The sequence below is a fragment of the Melospiza melodia genome, chromosome 1 (genome assembly GCF_035770615.1).
Source record: "Melospiza melodia melodia isolate bMelMel2 chromosome 1, bMelMel2.pri, whole genome shotgun sequence".
NCBI classification, from domain to species: Eukaryota; Metazoa; Chordata; class Aves; order Passeriformes; family Passerellidae; genus Melospiza; species Melospiza melodia.
The window spans coordinates 168,510,273-168,531,370 of NC_086194.1; the positions used below are offsets into that span (position 1 = coordinate 168,510,273).

Here is a 21,098-nt window from a genome sequence, read left to right on the forward strand (position 1 = left end):
AAAATAAGAGGCATCTGTCATTACTTGTGGAGGAACAGATAGCAGGGTTGCATCCTCAGCTCTGAACCTTTCGCACTCCATCCAGCACTCCCAGATTTTGTATCCACTGCCTGAAACCCACCCAAGCTGAGAATCTCCATGCTCTCCTTCACTGAGAGCAAGCACAACCATTTCTACTTTAAAACACTGGAGTAAAAAAGGACAATTGAACAGATATAGGGAAATTGCAAGGAGCCCCTTCTCTCCAGGTATTGTGGAAACAGACCAGTCTTTGCCACCTGTTGCAGCAGGGCCCCAGGGTAGAAAGCAATTCACAGCTGACATTGCAACAAAGCATTTTGAGAACGGACCCAAACAAAAGGTGGTACTGGAACTGATGTAGGATTGCCACTTAATTTCTCATAATTGTACAACTCAAATAATTTAAGGCAGGGGAAAATCTTGGAAACCTCAACAGCAGAACCCTAAGGTTAGACCCCCAGCTTAGGTGTCTGCAGAGTGGAGAATTTAAGACTGAAAATCCTGGAAGTGACTGCCTCCAGTCTCCTTATGGCTCTCTGAAAGGTTTCTCTTTCTTATGAAAGGAGCTGGGCTAAGAGGGGGCAGGAAGAATCATCTCCTCTGACCACAAAGTTCTGCATTGTGAATGTCTTCACCATCAACACAGACTGCTATAAAATGAGACACATAAGAAGCATGGCCTCAGTGCAGGACAGTTTTGAGTGAAGACAAGTTGGATTTTTGATGTCTCAGCCATCTCTGCCCACCACTGTGTCCACCATCAGCATGGGACAGGCAGGTATGGGGAAAACAGGGGAGTCAAGCAGAAGCAGAGTTTATCAAGTGTCAGAGATCCTAAGTCCAAGACTGAGATAAAAACCATGCTCTACCCCTCTCAATTTCTGAATGTGACACTCAGGAAATCACTGACTGTGAATCCTTCCATGATTTCACCATGATCCCAGCAGAAGGAGACCTGCAGGAAAATTCTGCCTTGTCACTTTTATTGTCATTTCTGCCTCCAGGGCTGTGAGTAAGATGGAAAACTAAATAAGATGGGATGGATGAATGGATGAATAAGATGAATGGATCAGGAGCAGTGCTGCCAAAAGGGAATTGAGGGTGTTGGTGGATAAAAAGATGGACATGAGAAAGCAATGTGCACTTGCAGCCCAAAAATTCAACCATATCCTGGTCTGCATCAAAAGCAGAGTGGCCAGCAGGCCAAGGGAGGGGATTCTGCTCCTCTGCTCCACTCTCATGAGACCCCACTTAGAGCAACACTGGAAGGATGTTGATCTGTAGGAGCGAGTCCATAGGAGGCCACAAAGAGGATTAGAGGGATGGAGAACCTCTCCTGTGAGAAGAGACTGAAGTAATTGGAATTGTTCAGCCTGGAAAAGAGAAGGCTCTAGGAAGATGTTATAGCAGCCTTTCAGCACCTAAAGAGCTGAAGGAGGGTTTTGTCAAGGATAATGTAGTGACAGAACAAGGGATAATGGCTTTAAGCTGAGAGAGGGCAGGTTAAGATTGGATATTAGGGAGAAATTCTTTGCTTTGGAAGTGGTGAGGCACTGGCACAGGTTACCCAGAGAAGTTGTGGCTATCCTACCCCTGGAAGTGTTCAAGGCCAGGCTGGAGGGGCTTGGAGCAACCTGGGATAGTGGAAGATGTCCCTGCCCATGGTAAGGAGGTGAGGACTAGGTGAGCTTGAAGGTCCCTTCCAACCCAAACCATTTTATGATTCTGTGGAAACATGAGATGATCTGAAGATGCTGAAGAGAAGTACAGCAAATAAGGGTCTGAAAGCTATAAATTTAACAGGAAAAGATGTAGCTGGGGAAAATATGTAAGTTATCCCTAGTTTCTTACAGGAAGGGCTCTCTTCACCACTGTCACTCACACAGAAAGGATAAGATACAAAGCTTGTGCTCTACAGCCCACACACAGCTCTCATGTCAGGCAGCTGACAGAGGCAAGAAGGAGCTTATCACTTAGGAACTGATAAGAGATTTGCAGCTACCCCTGAAGCACAGCTGGGTCTGCCTGTCTGTGCTTATGGCCAGGGGTGTGAAAGCGTCAGATCAATAATTCTGGTGTTGGCTGGAAGGGTTTGGGGCCATTTCAGCTCTCAACCTGTCCCATCCTCTCCACTCTGCTTCCTTCCTTGTCATTCTTCACACAAGTTTCTAAAACAGCAGTGGGAAAAGAGAAAGCAAAAAGGAAATAGATGACAAAAGAAAAAAAGGAATTTTCAGATCACATGAATGAAACATCACACTCAGGTCTTCCTAACATTATCATTCCTTCATATTTAAAGCTTTCACAATTAACTGTAGGAGGAAGTGGCTCATACTGTCTCAAAAATACCTGAAACTCCAAAAATTACTTAATTCCCTTTTCCCTACCTCTTCATATACAATATCCTGAATTTTTATTTTAAAAGAAGAGAGAGCTGTTGCATAGATAATATAGGTATCAAAGATTTTATTTGATGCGGAGAGAATATTTTGAAATGGATTGGTACATTGAGTGTTTTCAGGAAAATAATAACAAAACAAAAATTAGAAAATTTGGAGGAGGAGAAAGAACATGGAAAATTTGTAGAAATGGAAAAGAGATGCCTACTAGGCAGCAATGCTAGAACTTAAATTAAATCTGTGCATTCTTGGACTGTAAAGCTTAGTTTCAAATGGTCTCACACTATACTCTTTTTCTTAAGACATAGCAGAGCTCTGGCTGAGATTTATCTCAATTAGGTTTAGGCTGTAAGTGTCTAACTAACATTTTGTGTGGTTTTATACTAAGCTCCTTTCAAGTTCATGGAGAGAAAAAAGAAAAAAAAAAGAAAGAAAAAAATCCATTCCCAGATTGATTTTATCTCTTTCTCATGAGGAAGAGTAAAATAAATTAAGTACTCACAAGAAGTGATTATTTTCCCCAGACACAATAAAAGAAGCTTAGACAAAGAGCAAAGCTTTAGATCTTGGTGTTCCAACAGATACCAATATTTCAGCAAATGTCTGTCTGGTCAAGGTGACATAAGAAATTCAGCCAAAAGCAGCTAAAGATGATAAAGGTAATGATAGGAAACTTTATCAAGCTCAGAGGCAGAGGAGGAGTAGACTTGAGTGCAAAGTCTTTGCCTAATGGGGAACAGAAGAAGCACAACTTCTAAACAGAAACCCCCCTTCCTGAATGATTGTCCAAGAAAATTATCCAAGAAAAGCAGGTTTGGGAAGAAGAACCATATTGGAGCTAGGAAAAGCAATGTCTTTTTGCACTTTAGCAGTGGTTCCACAGGGAGAGCTTAAGAACATTCTGTGCAGAGTTTAGTCTTGTTTCAAGTGAATTATAACAGATATGGGAACCAAAACTACAGGGCACTTCTGGATTGCCTAAAACTGTTAAACTTCACTCTGAGTTTTCTCTGTCCATGAATTGGATGGGATGCAGCCAGCCCTGAGGCTCACCTGGCCCAAATGCCAGCAGGGGATGCTCTGCTCTCGTCGACTGCAGGGAGGCTCAGGAGCCCTCACCAGAAAATAAAGGGTTCAAAAAGACCCTGAGCGCTTTGGCCTTTCTACATCTGTTTTGGCACTAGACTTCCCGCTCCACTCAGGAGCAAGAAGGTACTTTGCTTTCTTCTCCTTTTGATCCAAGGAAAATAGCAAAATACTAACTAATACATTGCCATGGGCAGACATGCACAGGAATTGACATCATATTCAGATAAGCAAATATTTTCAACACAGTTGCTGTCTGAAGTCTAACTGTTTTAATCTATCTGTTGCCAAATAAACAACAAAAGAAAAAAAAAAAGATGAGATTGTGCTTGTTTTGCTGTTTTGTCTTTGTTAACAAGACTGACAGCCTGTTCTTTAAGAGATAAAACAGGTGTTATAACTTGTTTTCCACAGATACATATGAGATCTAATTTGATGTGTGAAAGTTTGTCATATTCATGTCAATGTATTCAGAGACCAACATTTATTTATAGATTAGTGCAGCTGAAAGAGACAATAATGTGCAGTCTCACCTCCCAGCCAACATAAACCCAAAATTATTCTTAACAATCCCAGTATATCATCTCTACCTTGCTCAAAGTTGCAGTACTTTTCCTGATCTATAGAACTATTGGTTTTGATTTAAAACAGAGCATTCCCTCACTAGGACTAGAAAGCTGCTTGAGTGCTCAGCTACCATCACCTGATGCTCTTGATCTCTAAAATGAACGCATTTCTCTTCTGTTTGCAGTGTCATGGTTTAATTTGAAACCCTTCCCTGACTTCTAAGGCCCAGAACAAGTTGCTTGACTGGTGGTTAATCATGAAAGTTTTTTAATTTTTTCTGTACTAAGGTAAACATGAAAGGCCACAATGCTATCAGTTGTTTCTTTGCCTAAAAATAATCCCAAACAGAGAAATAAGTAAGAAACTAAATAACAGATTAGCTCAACTGCATCAACAATGTTTCGCTTGCACAATAAAGAGAAAAAGAAAATAAAAATTTTCAAGCTCCTTGCCTTCTTCTTCTTTGAACAGAAACTGAAAACACAGCTGGTGCTTAACAGTACCTGGTTAAATGGAGAAAAACTAAATACAAGATTATATTATTATATTATATTATTATCCTCAAACAGAGAAAAACTTTTGTACAACTACACAAGTACTTAAAGAAATTCTGCACGAAGCCTTGCTGGTGGCTATAGCGACTGCATTCATTGCACTTTTACTGGGAAAGACTTTTTAAAGCTAGGTAAGAAAGTGCATTTTTCAGCTGCTATCTTGTATCCAGCTTCCAGGGTTTTTGATGCCCTCCTGCTCTCCATTCAGCCTCCACACCCCCTCTTCCCCTTGGCATTCATGGCATGTGGGTTGCTGGGGTTACTCCCAAATTCAGGGAAGGAATTTTCTTTCAAAAATTCAGCAGGCTTAAATCTAAACTGCTGAACTGTGGCTTTCATTTCCAGTGAAGTTCCATGCCAGCACAAATACTTACATCTCTCAGGCAAATCGGACATCCCAGAGAATTACACTGTGAGCAATAACTGCTGTATGCCCCAAAATATTACCACAGGGATGGGAAAGGAAATAATCTATAAGAACTCTAATTTGCTAGGCCCGGAGAGATAAATTTTTACAAAGGCATGCAATGACAGGACAAGGGGGTATGGCTTTAAGCTGAAGGAGGGTAGAATTAGATCAGACATTAGGAAGAAATTCTTCCCTGGGAGGGAGGTGAGGCCCTGGCTCAGGCTGCCCAGATGAGCTGAGGCTGCTCCATCCCTGGAAGTGTTCCAGCTTGGATGGGGCTTTGATAATCTGATCCAGTGGAAGGTGTCTCAGGGGATTGCAAACAGAGGACCTTGAGGGTCTCTTCCAACCCAAACCACTCTGTATTCTATGGTTTGCTGCATGGGGATTCTGGTCTTGCTGCATTTGCTCACTAGCAAGTGCTGCAAAGCTACGAAACTTCAACATTACATGAGGTATGAAAGCTTTGGAGAGCCACTGCACTGAATTCATCTCACATAAATGATGTCTTTCCAGGGCACTGTCTTCTGTGTAGGACTGGCCCCATACAGTACAACAGACAGGTCTGACATTTATCTGTTGAAAGGGATTTCCCCACCTTTGAAATGTCTGTGAGACAGATGAGAGCACTGCTGGGTCCCTGTATTACAACCAACCATCTCAGCAGAAGACTGGTGTGGGTTTAACTCTTCTCTTTGGTGCTCCCATCCACATGAACCACAGCTTTGACTCTCAAGTCTGAGAGAGAGCAGCTCTATCTCCTCACATTTGGCCTCTCCTTTGAGAAGGCAGAATTTTATTTCCCTCTGATGTGTACGAAACAAAAGATTGACAGCACAATGCAGGTCTTCAGTCTTTATATTGAACTTCCACTTCTGAAGTCTTTGGAAAAATGTTTATTGCAGAAAATTGGAAAGCATATCCTGCCTCACACCCCCTATCTCTTCTCACTGACAACAGGTCACTCCTTGCTTTTCCACACCACTGCCTTAGTTTGATGCATTGATTCATTTATTCACATGAAACAGCTTGTCTACCTTGCCTGTAACTACACTATTTATGAAAAGTTCACCATGGAAAACAAAACAATATGCACAAATAAATCCTTCATAGACCATTAGATTTTTTTCCATAAGATTTGCTTTGGGATGCTATTTGTAAAAACCAGTCTATTACTTTTCTAAAGTATTCAGTTATGTCCACAGGAATGCCACTGGATATCCATAAGACCACAGTTTTCCCTGTTTATGTGTATTTCATGAGTAAAGTCCTTGTAAGGTTCAAAGTATTAAAAGACATAAATAATATTAAAATCCATAATAAAATTTCAGCATTAAAACTTTTGATGTTCACCATAGGCCAGAACAGATTTTCAATTCAGGGCAACAGAAACAGTATGTCACACATTGCTGTGATCTTATCACTGATGTTATTCAACTTTCCAATATATTAAAACATTATGATACCTGGAAAATATTCACAAGTTGTCATCTTGTTCCTAATAACATCCTTGGGGCAAAAGGATTTTTTTCCCCCACATACCAACATGCAAGAGTGTCAGCTTTATGATTCCTGCCTATGAATTACACCAGGAGGACTCAGTTTCTCTGGCAACAATTCAAACCCAGGAAAGTCAGGACAATGAAGTGACTTCAAAGGAACATGAGTTATTGGAAAGATCATGCAAGAGCAGGCTAAGTATTCAACCTTAACACGCTTCAGTTTCATCAGATTCCAAATTGCAGGAACCAATTATTTTTTTGTCGTGGCAAAGCTCTCATATCTCAGAGCCTGGCTCCATCCTGATTGCAGCTGCAACTCTATTAGTGTAAATCAGAAAGAAAAAATGATAACACAACCAACAAATAAAAAAAAAAAAATTAAAAAAAGCAAACCCAAACTCCAAGGGACATACACAAGTGCAAAATAGGAATAAAGCCACACAGACCCTGGTGCTGAGGCTGACCCACCTTTCAGCAGAGGACAAGCTCTTAAAATAAATGCTACCAAAGCACTGAAATCCATTCAACAGTTACTCCGAGATTGTTCTACTTAATGAGAGACTTCTCTTCAGCCACAAGTTATAAATAGGAGCACTGCCTCTGCATAGTGTGAATCTCACAGCAAAGGGAACATTTCCAGGGGAAATTCAGAGATTTAATCTAGGAATGGATTGTATCATCCTGTTTCTGATTTTAGGAAAATAATGAGAGGCAGAAAAAGTATTTTGCCTTCCATGTGTCTCTGAGGCACTTTCAGACCTACCTTATTCCTGATCTCTGTCCTGCAGCAGAGGATTGCCTTTGGGAATGCTTCTCCTGCAGGCTCCAGCCCTGCAAGTAAACAGGCAGGGACGGGCAGGATGTGGGCAGAACTTGGGAGCTTCTCTACCCCTCCCAGGGACCAAAGTAGCCTCAGAGCCGCCACAAATGCAGAAGAGAGGGCTGGTAAGGAAGGGCTACCCCTGCCATGATTGCTGCCCTCAGCTCCTGCCTGCCCTGGGGGAGCACATGGGCACAGCTTAACACCCTTTCCTGGGCTGGGAGAGCCTCCAGAGCCTGTCCTGGTGCCAGGATCAGCCCTCCTGGGCTGGGGGTTCTCTGGTGTTTGCAGATCCTCATTTAATTCAGATGCTGCCTGGCACTCACAGGTCAGTGAGTGAGTTCTAGTCTGTGATTTCAAGTATTTCTTGATGAAATTGCCTAGCAAGGATATGGCCAGAAATGTTCCAGCTCACCTGGTTTGCCACAGAGAGCAGTCTGAGGGCATTTTTTCCCCACAATGTTCTCATATAATTTTTTTTTATTAAATCATAATTTTAAATCTACAGGTTTTGTCAACTATTGAAAGCATTAAAATATGCATTTAAAAAGCTATTAACTTTTAAAATTATGCATTTTTAATTGTTTAGGATTTTATCTGAACTCACCACATCAGTGAAAGCCAACACAGACAATATTTTTTTTAATGTCACACCCTGAGATATGTGATTCAGTCTTTACTGGCTCTGCTGATTTAGTAGCACAGCTCACAAAAGGATCAATGTTCAGGCAATCCCACTGGCCTCTCAGCACACCTCTTAGCAGATTAAAGTACTCCATAATTTTTTATTGGAATGACAGAATCTGTGCCTAAATACAGACAACACAATAAGAACATCAATAAATCGAGAGTCCTTTTCCACTTAAGTCTGTATAACTTCAAAGACACCGATGAAACCTTAAATCACAGAAAATAATTGCTAGTGACAGAATTCTTCTTAGGCTTCATGGATTTATTCCCAGAAAGCATTAAGCCCATGGGAAAGATTAAATAATTTTTTTAAACACTAGTTCACATTCTGCTTGTAGATTGTTTAAAACAAATCCAAAAGAATTGATTTCTACTGTCTAAGAAAGCATCAGTGTGAACAGGGTTAGAGGCCTTTGCCCAAATTTAGGTGATGAAATGAAGGACTTTTGCAAAATAATTTTTGAGCCTTAAATATAGAGTTGAATATAAAATAGTGGGCAGTGGGATCAGTGCCTGCATTCTCCAGGGTTTTCAGAATTTATTAAAATTAGAATTTATGAATTATTTTATTTCAGGATTTATTTCATTATAATTTATGAATTATTTTATTACAGAATTTATTTCCTTTATTGCACTATTCTGAGATGAGCTCAGCTGGCCAGAGCCTGCTGCTGACAGCACCAAGGTTGTGGTTCCATTCCTGTCGGGGCCATTCACTGAAGAGCTGGACTCACTGATCCTTGTGGGTCCCTTCCAGCTCAGATATTCTGTGACCACTGGTGGAAGATGTGAATTTTTACTCTCCTTCAGGTATCAGACTAATTTTTTTTTTTTTTCATTTAATAAGAAACCGGTATCATATTTCTCCTTTCTCCTAGAAAATAATGGCACAATCATTTGAAAATTTGTCCCTGGTATCTAACATTTTATAAGCTCCTTCTGCAATTTTTAGCTTTTGACTCCCATTCTTTTCACTTTCTGTGATTTTGTGTTCCAGGGGATGAAATTCAGAGTGTTTTGTGATTCAGTTTGACTTCTCCAAGAAGGCCACAAGCTTGTCTTTTTTGATAAATCATAAGATAAAAAGAACCATCTCTTGTAAAAGAAAATATTTCACAAGTCCTAGCAGGTGTGAAAATGCTGCTTAGATGTGAATTTGGTGGTTTAGATGATTATTAACCCAATAACCATTCAAATTCTTGGGAAGAAGACTCTGCTCTTGACTGCAGGCAACACACTTGAGGCAGCAGCAATTCCAGAAACATGAAATGCTGATCACTGACCCTCCTTAAAACCCTGCAGGACAGCAGAGACCTGGTGTAAAACCAACAGGACCCTCTCAGCCACTTGTCCACTACTCAGGAGTCTGGGTGCTGCTCTTGCCATTGTCTCATCTCTCAAGCTAAGTGAGAAGCAACCAAGATGGAAATTTTCATGAAGGAAGGAGATTTAGGCAATGAATAAAAATGAAGGCAGGTGATGGGACAAATAGGGTTACAACCAGACTCTTCACCTGTCACCTTTAAAATGCCATTTTTTTAGACAGGAATGGGGACTTGGGTGGATTTCAGATGAAGAAGCTGTAGATGCCCCATCCCTGGAAGTGTACAAGGACAGGCTGGATGGGGTTTGGAGCAACCTAGACTAGTGGAAAGTGTCCCTGACCATGGCAGGAGCTGGCAACAAAATGATCTTTGAGGTTCGCTCCAACCCAAACCATTCTGTGATTTCTATGGTTTATTTTGTGTAAAATTACTGTGACAGAGTCAGAATTAAGCTCAGTTCAGCTGTCCAAGTTGTGCATCAAAGCAAGACCTTCCTGTCCCCCATCATCTCAGCTGGGACAGGAGCAAAGGGTGCCCTGATTGCCAGACTTGATCCTCGTGTGGAAAGATTTACCTTGTAATAAACAGGATTTCACTAATCCTGTGGGCATACAGCATTAAAGGTCCAAAGGGCTGAGAGCCTCCTCAAACCTCCCATTCTTCCTGGTGGTACTGAAGGAGAAAAACTCTCCTATGAGCTTTGCAGCCATCCAATTCAGCATGATGTCACAGAACAGAGAAGGGATTAGCATTTATCATCTGATCTGAACAGGGCAAACAAGTTAGCCAAACAAGAAGAGCTAGTAATGAGGCAGAAAAGCTGTTTGCACAATGGCACAGATCCTCCCACCTAGGCATGAATCAAGAGTGTTCATAATACTGCTATTTAATTGAAAGACTCCATAGTAAAGGCCAATTTTTAATTGAGACGCTCAAGCAGATAAAGGCCAAGTTTTTGCAGGCAGCATTGGACTGACAAAAGAAAAAATCCATGGTCTGTGGAGCTTCTTAATGACAAATGAGAATTAATAAACCTTGTCCTATTTGTTACAGGAATAAGTGAAATGATCATTTACGCAAGTGTCTGTTTCACAGGAAATTGTTCCCTGCCATGTTCCAGCAATTATTTGGGTTTCACTGCTTGGGAAACATTGGCTTTGTGTCAGAATTGTCCCTAAAGTTGCACGAAATCAACCCAAAGGCTGGTATTTCCCAAAACCAGGGCAATCTCCCTTCTCTTCCATGGGCCTGGACAAGAGAGAGAAGAGGTTTTTAAAGGTGATGTGCAGCCCAACAGCCTCATGGTCCCTCTGTCACCTTTACATGTGCCTGACACTGAGCTGTGTGACGTCACTGTCACATCACACATATCCTAAAAGATCCCAAACCTGATACCTGGGATAAAATAGTCCCATCACCCATCCACAGCTATTCCATACCCTCCTGCTCACCCAAACTGCTTTTTAATCAATGCAAAACTTTTCAATTTATTGACTGACATCGGGTCACTCCCAGTGCTGTGGAGAACCAGTCCTGCCAAGGCTCTGCTGTGCCTGGTTGAAATTATGGGGTTTCATCTGACCCATACAGAGATTTACAGTGTAGTTGTCTAAATCTGAGTAAACCACCTGCCAGCCCTCTATAATCCATAAAGACAAACAGACACTTCTAGGGAGTAATTTATTTCAAACAGGTCAGATGAATTACCCTGGAAAAACTTTGCATTTTCTCCACCATTTTTAAGGCAGCAAGGGATGTCTGGCTGAAAGCGAGGATTAAGAGACATCTCAAACAAGGTGAGATGACCCAGCATGACATCTTGGGCAGCAAAGTCCCATCTCCACACACACTCAGCCTCTCTGCTTGAGGCAGGTGGGTTAAATGCCACACAAACCAGTGGCACAGCCTTTTGTCCCATGTTGTGTCCACCCATGTCATGGGCCATTGCAATTATTTAAGGGAATTGAGCCCATGATATGATGCATCTGCAGCTCATTAATGAAGAGAAGTACAAAGGCATAGAGCTAAGGGAAAAACTGACAATGGTTAAACCAGAATTATTCCTGCTTATTTCTGGAGGGATTATTCTTGATCTGTTTTGTTTTGGTTCTGTGGGGTTTTTTGGTTTGGTTGGTTTTGGGGTTTTTTTGTGGTTTTTTTTTCCCTTCTGAATCCTAAAGACCTACTAAACTGCCAGCAACTCTTTCAGTTTGGGGGATAGACTTCCCAGATCTCCCCAAAACTCAGTGCACCCTCTGTGGCTTCCTTGGCTGGGCAGGACCTGCCTCAGCAGGTTATTGCCTTCAAAAACTCCCTCTGGGAGAGACACAGGGAACAGAACCACTGACATGGAAATGAGGAGAAATTGAAGCAAGAGTAAATAGGTTTAAGTTGTTTATCATCCCAGTGGCATCTGGTATAAGGGTACTTGATGCTTTATCTGTTTTCCTGCGTGTTATCAGTCTTAGCTCAGAAAACTGCCGAAGGAAACCAACAACTCTCTGACTTCCCTGTGTCACCACACCCAAAATTAGCAACTTAATTTTGTAGCCCACTCATAACTGCCACTGCCTGCCTGGGGTCATGGCCCATAGTCTGGGAACAGCTGCTGAGGGAAGTGAAAAGGATGGCAAGTGAAGAAAATATGGCAGTAGAAATATCTACTGAAAAGGAGGAAAAAGTCAAAGGCAGCAATAAAAATAAATAAGGGCAGAACAGCAAATTTAAAAGAAGAAGAAATGTAGTCAAATATATACAAATAGCTTGAGTACAAACTGATCAGAAAATGTACTCAGTAAAAAAACCCAAGGGATGGCAAAGAAAGAAGATAATATAAGCCCAGTTGTAAACTGTTTTAATTTCAGGAATCAATCATAAAAGTACTTATCCATATAACTAAGAAAAGCCTCCAGAAAGCATAAAAACCACTCTCAGAAACACTCTAGAGGTGGTACCATAACTAAACAGCAAAGCAGGACAAGGGAAATTTCCTTGGAACAACTCAAGGTGGTTTATGAAATATCAGATTTGAACAAGGATTGTCAACCCATCTGTTAGGAATGAGCAGCTCCCTCCTGCCCCAGCCTCCCAGAACAGATTCATTATCTATGTTACTGCACTGTCCTTTACAAAGGAATGGGTTTATTCTTCCTCTTGCTGAAGGAACATGCAGTCACTGCCCATTGCAGAGCCACACCATCAGGTCCTGTGTTCAGACTGAGCATCCTCTGCAGCAAAAGCAGGGAAATGAGGCAGATCTGAGCTCACACAGGAGCAGAGGAATTCCAGGTGTTACAGAAGGGCTGTGCCTTGCTGTCTCTTGGCCAGTGCTGAGTTAATTTCCCAGTCAGAATTTAATCCCACTGTGCCTCACCACCCTGTCTAGACCTAGTCTGTGGGGTTTGCTGCAGATTTTCTGGTATATTTTGCAAAGATAAGCACTGAAAAACATTTTTTTATCAAGCATGGCAAAGGACTGAAAACCTTGTGCTCCTTTCCTTGAAGATTCAATAAGGTATTTAAGTTACGTGAACAAAACATGTCCTGCCATTGAAATAGATAAAGGTTTTCAGGAATGCCCACCACAAGAGGTGCTGTAAAACAGATACCCGCTGTTGTTTCATTACTAAGAACTGCATTGACAATCAAGACAGTCCACACAGATTATTTGTAGCCTTTATCTGCTGCTGAAATTGGAGTCAGTGAAGTTCTGTCATACAAGAGGTAATTAGTTTTACACTTAGCATGGAGCCAACAGAAATCCCCCAGTGCCTCTAAACCTTACAGCTCAAAGAAAATCTTTGCAATCAATATGCAAATATCATATGGTAATCAATGTTAACCAGGTTGCTCTGGAAGGAAATACCTGGGTGCTGACAATTGGCAAATACTTCAACATGGTTAAGCACTGAAAAAATTGCACTTGGGCAATAAATAGTCAAACTACAAACAAGTGTTGGCTAGGGTTAGAAAAAAGACCATCAGTCCAAAAATATTTTAATTTGTCAATGGTTTAAACTTGCCCTCAAATGTGAAATAAGGCAGTTTTGACATCTCTTATTAAAGTCACTTAAGAATCAATATTCAGGACATAACAATAATCAAATCAAGTTGCTTAAACCAAACTCAAGGGACCCTTCTGTTCTGCAAAGAATCAAAGATTAATTTCTAAGGAACTGAATCAATGCAAAGTAAATAGGTTCTGATGAGCTGGAGAAGGATAACTTACATCTACTGCATAGCAGATGAGCTCTGTGATAACAGCACTCCCTGAGCACAGGAAATCTACACCACTGCATAATCAGGACTGACAGCACTTGCAAAACATGACCCATAACTCGGTTTCATTCATTCCTAATGAATAATCAAGGCTAACACAGCTTGGAGAAGCTTTGTGGCACGTGATCAGACCAGGTCCAGGTTTGGCACTTTTTGGGCAGCCCCACACGCCCTGGGGAGGGATTTAGGGATTTGTGACTCCTCGGTGGGCTCCCACGAAAGGCTGCTTTGCTTTTTTCTGGGGAGCAACAGTTTTCAAGTGAGTGCCAGAGCTCACAGATACCTGCCCAGTCTTTACTGCTGAATTTCCTCCCTACTGGTAAAGAAGTGGGAAGTTTTTAGAGAGAATTCATTCTGCTTTACAGAAAGAAGCCTTGTAAATCTAACACCCTTGTTAGTGCACACAAAGATAGGAGGTATTTGCCATGAAAACCTCAATGTAATAAAGAATAGCAACTCAGCCCACTTTGATCTCATAAACAAACCTTTTATTTTTAAGGTTGCACCTAGCAGCACAAGGAATCAAAAGATATCTCACTACTTGCATCACTAGATTTGTGAAATTAATTGTCCACAAACAACATACCTGTTGTATATCAACAATGGTTCTTGGAGAGAAGAGTGGTTTCTTATTTTTCCCCACTCTGGATTAAATCTCTAAGCTATAACACAAGTCCCTGGTGGGTAAAGTACCCACCTACTGACAGTTTTCTCAGGGCAATAATTGTGTGTGCATGCTTTTTCTTTCCTAGGTGAAGCGGGAGCTATTCAATTGACCTTTTACTGATGCTGAAAAATAAATATTAACAGCCCACTCCCCCCCTCATATTCAGACTAGAAAGGAAAAAGCAACTTGTCCCACAAGCAGAGCTATCCCTCCTGTTTCATGGATCACATTCACATGATAAATTTTTTGAGCCTAGTTGGTGGAGCTGGACATCAGGAGTAAAGCAGGGAGAAGAAATCAGGGCATGTTCCCCCTAATCTGCTGTGATTGCCAGCCCAGGGTTTGCAGCTGCTGATCAGAACTCCCAGGGCAGCCTGCACCACCAAGGGCAAAGGAGATACATAAAGGAACAGTCCTGAGACAGAAAATGGGGGCTGCAGGGTCTTGGGGCTCAATTATAATCTCTGAGTACAAGACCTGTGAGAAGTCTGGTTCCTTCTCCCGGTGACAGGGATAGGAAGGAAGAAATAGCCTCAAGTTGCACCAGGGGAGGTTTAGATTGGAGATTATGAAGGATTTCTTCACTGAAAAGCATTGGAAGAGGCTGCCCAGGGAAGCTGTGGAGTCACCATCCCTGCCGGCATTTAAAATGCATGTGGCACTGGGGACAGGGTTTAGTGGTAGACATGACAGTGATGGGTTAATGGCTGGACTTTATGGTCTTAGGGGTCTTTTCCAAACTAAACAGTTCTATTATTCTCTGATTCTATACTTTTCAAAAAATCAGCTCCAGCTAGTTTCACTTCACCACTAAAATTCTAGAGATCTTGCCAGAGATCTCTTGTTAGAGAACATATTATTCAATTAAAAACAAATCAGGATGCTTTGAACTTATATGAACCTTCTGATTTGTCTGGGATATTTTTAGGAACTTAAGGTCACAATTCATATAAAACCTCCTTCTGATATTATCTCTTATTTACAGCTGGAAGAACTGACTGCTCACAGATTCAGTGACTTGCCAGAGGCTGCCATTGCAACATCCTCAATCTGTGCTTCCTGACTACACCTCAGTGGGCTGCAAATTTAAGGTAAAAATCCTTGACTTCACCTGTAATTTACTGACCCCTGATGAAATTTATAAGTCAAGAACATTAGGATTAAGATCTCCTCTCCACTAAAAACCTCCAAAACCTAGCAGTATATTTTAAACAAATTTTGAAATCAAAGACTGTAAAATAAATGTTATGATTATTGACTTATGAGTTTTCATACTTGTTTGCAAGGGAGAATGCAAGTCTAAGTGTACATTGAGCAAATAATTTCAAGACTTAAGACCTGCAAGTCTCCCAAAAGCACAACAGGAGATCTTTGCAGAAGTTTCTTTCTGCAGAAGACATTTCTCTGCTTGGCTCTGCTCACAGAGCTGGGACAGCCATCTCAGCCAACCTTTGCTCCTGCCAGCTGCAGAAGCCTGATGTGATTTCCACTGAAGGGGATCACTAAACTCCCAGCAGCAACTGGAAGAAGCCTCTAGGAAAACACCAAATAAAATAAAGCACATGATGAAGAAATTTGCCAGAATGAGTTTGTGTCCAAAAAGGACCAATTTCCAATATGTCCATTTTCCTGCTGTACCTACATATGCTACAAGAATTAAAAAAACCCCAAACATTCCCAGTTCCTCAGTTACAGTTCAGTGATTTCTGTAGATGCTGTCTCCTCCTTCCCTCATTCTCCCAAATTTGAGTTCTCAAACTCCAAAATGTCTTAATAACAGTGAGTAGTGCCTCTACAAAGTGACCAGCACCCAGTCACCACCCAACATTCCTGTTTTTAGACTCACTCAGCCATGGAAATACCTGCAGGAATCACTCTTCTCTAAAGAGGCAGTTTTAAAGAAGAGATGCACCACTACATTTCATTGCAATGGAAAATGGGGTTGGGAAGCCTGGAAGGAGATCTTTCAGTGTCATAGGAGACAATACCTATTAAAGTTCATGTAAGAATGACTGGGGAATTTGGCATTGCCTGAAGAGCTGAAATAGCCCAGTACCACCTGTATAATTCAGGTGTGGTGGTACAGACAAGATGTCGATATAATGTAAGTTTTTTCTTAAAGATTTTGCTTCCCATTGTGGGAAAAGGGAAGAATTCAAGAATGGTTTTTAAACAGGAGGAATTGTGATTACCCAGCACTGATTAATCAAAACAAGTTTTAGAAGAAAGCATTACAGTATGACAAATTGAAATGTCCTTTGAAGCCAAGATAAATATGGAACAAATCTCAGGAATATATTTTAGCAAAAAAGTTATCACATGCTGGAAACAATGAGGTTCTTTTAGTTCTATTATTTTCAGTATCATAATCTCCAGAATTAAAAGCTATCTCAGGCATGTAGCAAAGATGTTTGCCTTAAAACTGTATGAAATGCAAGAAGTAAGACAATACTTATGTATATGTATAGGTGCCATAGACATGCTCACCCACTCATTGTCTGGGTCTCTGAGCTCATAAAAGCCTTTCCACAGACAAAAAAAAATCTAATCCTTCCACCCCATTCTTCCTCTGTTGGATCCCCATTGGGGAGGTTTCCTTCCACTGTAGTACCATGAGTCAGAGCAACATGAGTCAGAGATGCCTCCCCTGCAATGAGTCCTCCATCAGATGTGCTATTCCAACCCAAGGGCTCATTCATGGCACAGGTCTCACTCACATTCAAGAGACAATCACTCAAACCAGAGAGAATATTATTTTCTGCTGAAACAAACAAGATTTGACCTCAAACTGATCCCAGGAGAGAGAGGCACTGTCATCTGCTGGTTTAAAAGTCAAAAGACCTGGTTTCCTCCCTTTGCTCCACAGTGTGCTGAGAGCTGCCTGTCTGCAAGTACTTGGAGTAATTCTCCACAAAATTCTCCACAAAACCTGATGGCATTCATCAGCTGGTGGGCTGCCCATTCCTAAGCTCAGAATTGGACTCTTCTGCATTTCACCAAGGAGGCCAAAACATCCAACACTGCCTCTTGCTAGAAGCAATAGAGCACAATGCACTTTCTGAGGATGCACAGTGAATCTACAGCACATACTGTGGGGTTTCTTTTGCCATAGCATTCTACAAACACTTCATTGATATAAAATCTACCTTCATGGGTTTGATATGTCTAACTGGAAGTTACTCAGGACACTGCCCCAGCTGTCCAAACAATAGGATTTGCATATTCAGAATAGCAGCATCTTAATGGAAAATATGTGATAGTTGGTAGGATTGAAAATTTAGTTAAAACTACTAAATGCCTATTCTTTAAGGAAAAAAAAAAAAAAAAAAAAAGAAGTAATATAGCTTTTGAAGTGGCATAAACCTTGCAATTGTCTGCCTGACCTATTTGTCAACACTTCTCCCTATTGTTTTATCAATTAGTATCTATACAAACTCCCCCAAAACAGATGTCTAAACAGTCATTTATCAAAGAGAAAAGGGAAATTCAGGCATGCACCTAAACTAATTCTGGTTGCTAATTGAGCATGTTGAGTAACACAGATACATTTTGCAGGTGCATCTTCCTGAGAATGATCCCACAAGTGTCCACACTGCACAGATGGGCTGTGTTATTTTAAGGTTTTAATCAAAATACATGCAAACAGGCACAGCACCATGTGCATGCTAATGCTGTGAAGTGTCAGCAGTCACTACACTCTTTTAAGAACTCCAGCTATGTAAAAACTCAAAGAGAAGGAGCTGATGAATTAGGCACTTTAGAGGAAGACTTGTAGGCTACAGATAGAAGGTGACCCACAGCACACTTGTAATAAATGTGGAGAAAACACCTTGTTAACAGCAATGCATTCCCACATACTGAGAAACTGCACCAACACAGAGACAGAACACAAAAAGGTGTAATGCCATCAAACTCCCAAGGTATTTATGTTCAGAGAACCAACCCTGAAAGCAGTGATTACAGTGTAATCTTGACATCTGTCAACCTCCTGTCATTGGCTTTCCTCAATGAAGGCACTACACATCACTCAGCCACTGCCTTATCGCCTGCAGTGACCTCTTTGCATCTGCTAATCCCAATTTGAAGGCTCACCAGACCTGATTCAGGTGACCAACTCACCTAGCACACTCTGGTCTGAAAACTTTGTTAACTAAAGGCGAAATAAATAAATCCAGCTTAAGAATAATGGAACACGGTTCCTGCTGTATTTCCTTTGTAAAAGACAGACCCTGTTCCTGCATGTTTGCAAAGTTTAAAAAAAAAAAAAAAAAAAAAAAAAAAGAAAAGAAAATAGCCCTCTGACTTTGATACTCTTCCCTGCTGGGGAAAAAAATGAAAACAAAAATACGTAACACAGTTTGTGTTCATTTGCAGTGCCCCGGGAGCCAGGTTTGCAAACCCAGCGATGTCCCCTTACCTGCACAGACACCGCACCACCCCAAGTGGCACCTGGAGCCCGGCTCCGACCCGGGCGCGCCCTGTGGAGCTGTCAGCCTGGCGGGGATGGGCAGCAGCGCACGGACAGACACACGGACACGCACAGACAGACGGACACACACGGACAGACACACTCCCCCGAGCACACACGCGCTCACAGGGACATGTCAGTGATGGGGATTGGCAAAACGCCGCATCCTCTGTGCGTGAGAGAGAAGAGAAGAGAAGAGAAGAGAAGAGAAGAGAAGAGAAGAGAAGAGAAGAGAAGAGAAGAGAAGAGAAGAGAAGAGAAGAGAAGAGAAGAGAAGAGAAGAGAAGAGAAGAGAAGAGAAGAGAAGAGAAGAGAAGAGAAGAGAAGAGAAGAGAAGAGAAGAGAAGAGAAGAGAAGAGAAGAGAAGAGAAGGCAGCGGGGGCTGGCGGCAGCAGCGGGAGCCGGGCCGGGCCGGCGGCGGTGCCGGAGAGGGGCCGGGCAGGGCGGGCGCGGGTTTAAGGAGCGAGGGGAGGGGAGCGGGGGCGGGCAGGGCTGCGGGCCCGCTGCGGGCCGGGGGCGGGGAGACCGGGGATGGGGCGGCACTGACCGGCCCGGGGGTGTGGGCTGGGGGACACGGGCTGGGAGCTGGGAGCGATGAGGGACAGGTTCGAGGGACAGGAGCACTGGGGGTCCCGGCCCGAGGGGCAGTGAAATGCGCTCCCCGAAGGGCAGAGAATCGGAGGAGCCGAGTCCTCGCCGTGTCGGGAGGAAACGCCCGTTCTGTTTTAGCAAACAGGTGGTTTCTGCTTTTACCTCCTCCCTGAGCCCACTGTCTAAATAAGAACCCCTCGGCTGGGATATTTTTGCTTGAATTTCGGCTCTGACTTGCGAGCTGGAGCCGCTCTTCCTTCACCCTCCCCTCTGTGCCGCTGCCCGCAGCCCCGGCCCCGGCACAGCCCCTCACAGCTGCCCATCAGAGGGAGCTGACGTCTGCCCCAAAGCACAGCTCTCAAAGCATGCCCAAAGGACATGCAAAGCATGTCATCATGCCCAGAGGACATACAAAGCACAAAAAATGCCCGTGCGTTTTTTTAACATGACTGCAAATGTCTTTTCTCAGGTTGCTCAGAAAAGTGCTGGATGTCCCATTCCTGGAAGTGTTCAAGGCCAGGCTGGATGGGGCTTGGGGACACCTGGGATAGTGGAAGGTGTCCCTGGCCCTGGCAGGGGGTTTGGAACTGGATGATCTTTAAGGTGCCTTCCAACCCAAACCATTCTGATTCCATCATAAGCGCAATAGCACCTAGAACAGATCAGTGGGTCAGGATCTAGACCAGGTTATGAAGGTGTTCCTGTCTCTGCTGTAATGTCCCAGAGCAGGCATTTGGTGTCAGCAGGTTTGTGGCTGCTCAGATCCATGAAAACCCACACAGCTTTGGTGGTAGATAGCGGGTCTGATGGGGATTTTTGTCTGTCTATTATGTGGCAGCAGCAAATAACAGAAAGTCCTTTCTGTTGTCTTACATCTCACCCTCAAGCTGAAGGAGCACTGCAGATACCTGTCCACAAAGTGTTCTGCTTTGCAAAGAGAAATCATTGACTGAATTCAGTTTGCTAAACTTCAGAATTTGCTGGGGAACATGCATTCAACATTATACGTATATTTCAAGTTGAAATGTGTTTAAATTGAGCAGATTTCTACCCTGTCAGGTAGTTGGAAAGGCAGGTCTCCAGTGTCTTCTCTAACCCCTCTTTCAGTGACATGTTATGTTCACTCAGCCCAGTCTCATCTCTGCTACTGTCAATGAGACAAACTGTAATTTTGTTATCTTTTGTATGTTAAGATCAACTCATGGTCTTCCTTTGCATTTTTTAAGAGACCTGTTAATCTCTCTGTTTCTCCACTCCTTGGACAGAACACAGTCTTCAACTTCTATGTGGATATTGAAGGATCACCACCTTTGCTTTTCCCTTTCAGGTTTCCTGCAGGGATCTCTACCTCAGTACAAGTTAGAGCCCGAGCCACCAAAGCACTTTGCTGTATTTACTGAATTGGGACTTGAGGTTTGTGTTCATTGTGTGGCTGTTTAAAATTTCTTGACAGGATTGCATTTTAGGCACAGATTATTAGACAATCTGTTCAGAGGCATGAAAGAAAACGTCCATGAGTGCAAGAAGGTGAGAGGTTTGTTGGGGACTCACAGCCTTGCTGACCTATCCCCAGATTTTGGAGTGGTTGCATGGTTTATTCACATCTCTGCCATCAGATTCAGCTAAAATCATTGGTCTATGAAAAGCAAAGGAAGTATTTAATGCTGCATTTGCATCTATGAATGTGAGAAGGAATCCTCTGTCTCCAGCTGACCCTATTC

General features: G+C 42.4%; 1 protein-coding gene across 1 annotated transcript in view; it reads right to left on the reverse strand.

The window, feature by feature from the left end:
• The window catches only part of COL22A1 (collagen type XXII alpha 1 chain), a 232,096-nt gene extending 212,900 nt beyond the window's left edge, over positions 1-19,196 (reverse strand). Inside the window, exon 1 of the mRNA XM_063174607.1 lies at positions 18,736-19,196. The gene's annotated coding sequence lies outside the window, so the exon portion shown is untranslated. The remainder of the gene's footprint in view (positions 1-18,735) is intronic.
• Positions 19,197-21,098: the final 1,902 nt, after the last annotated feature.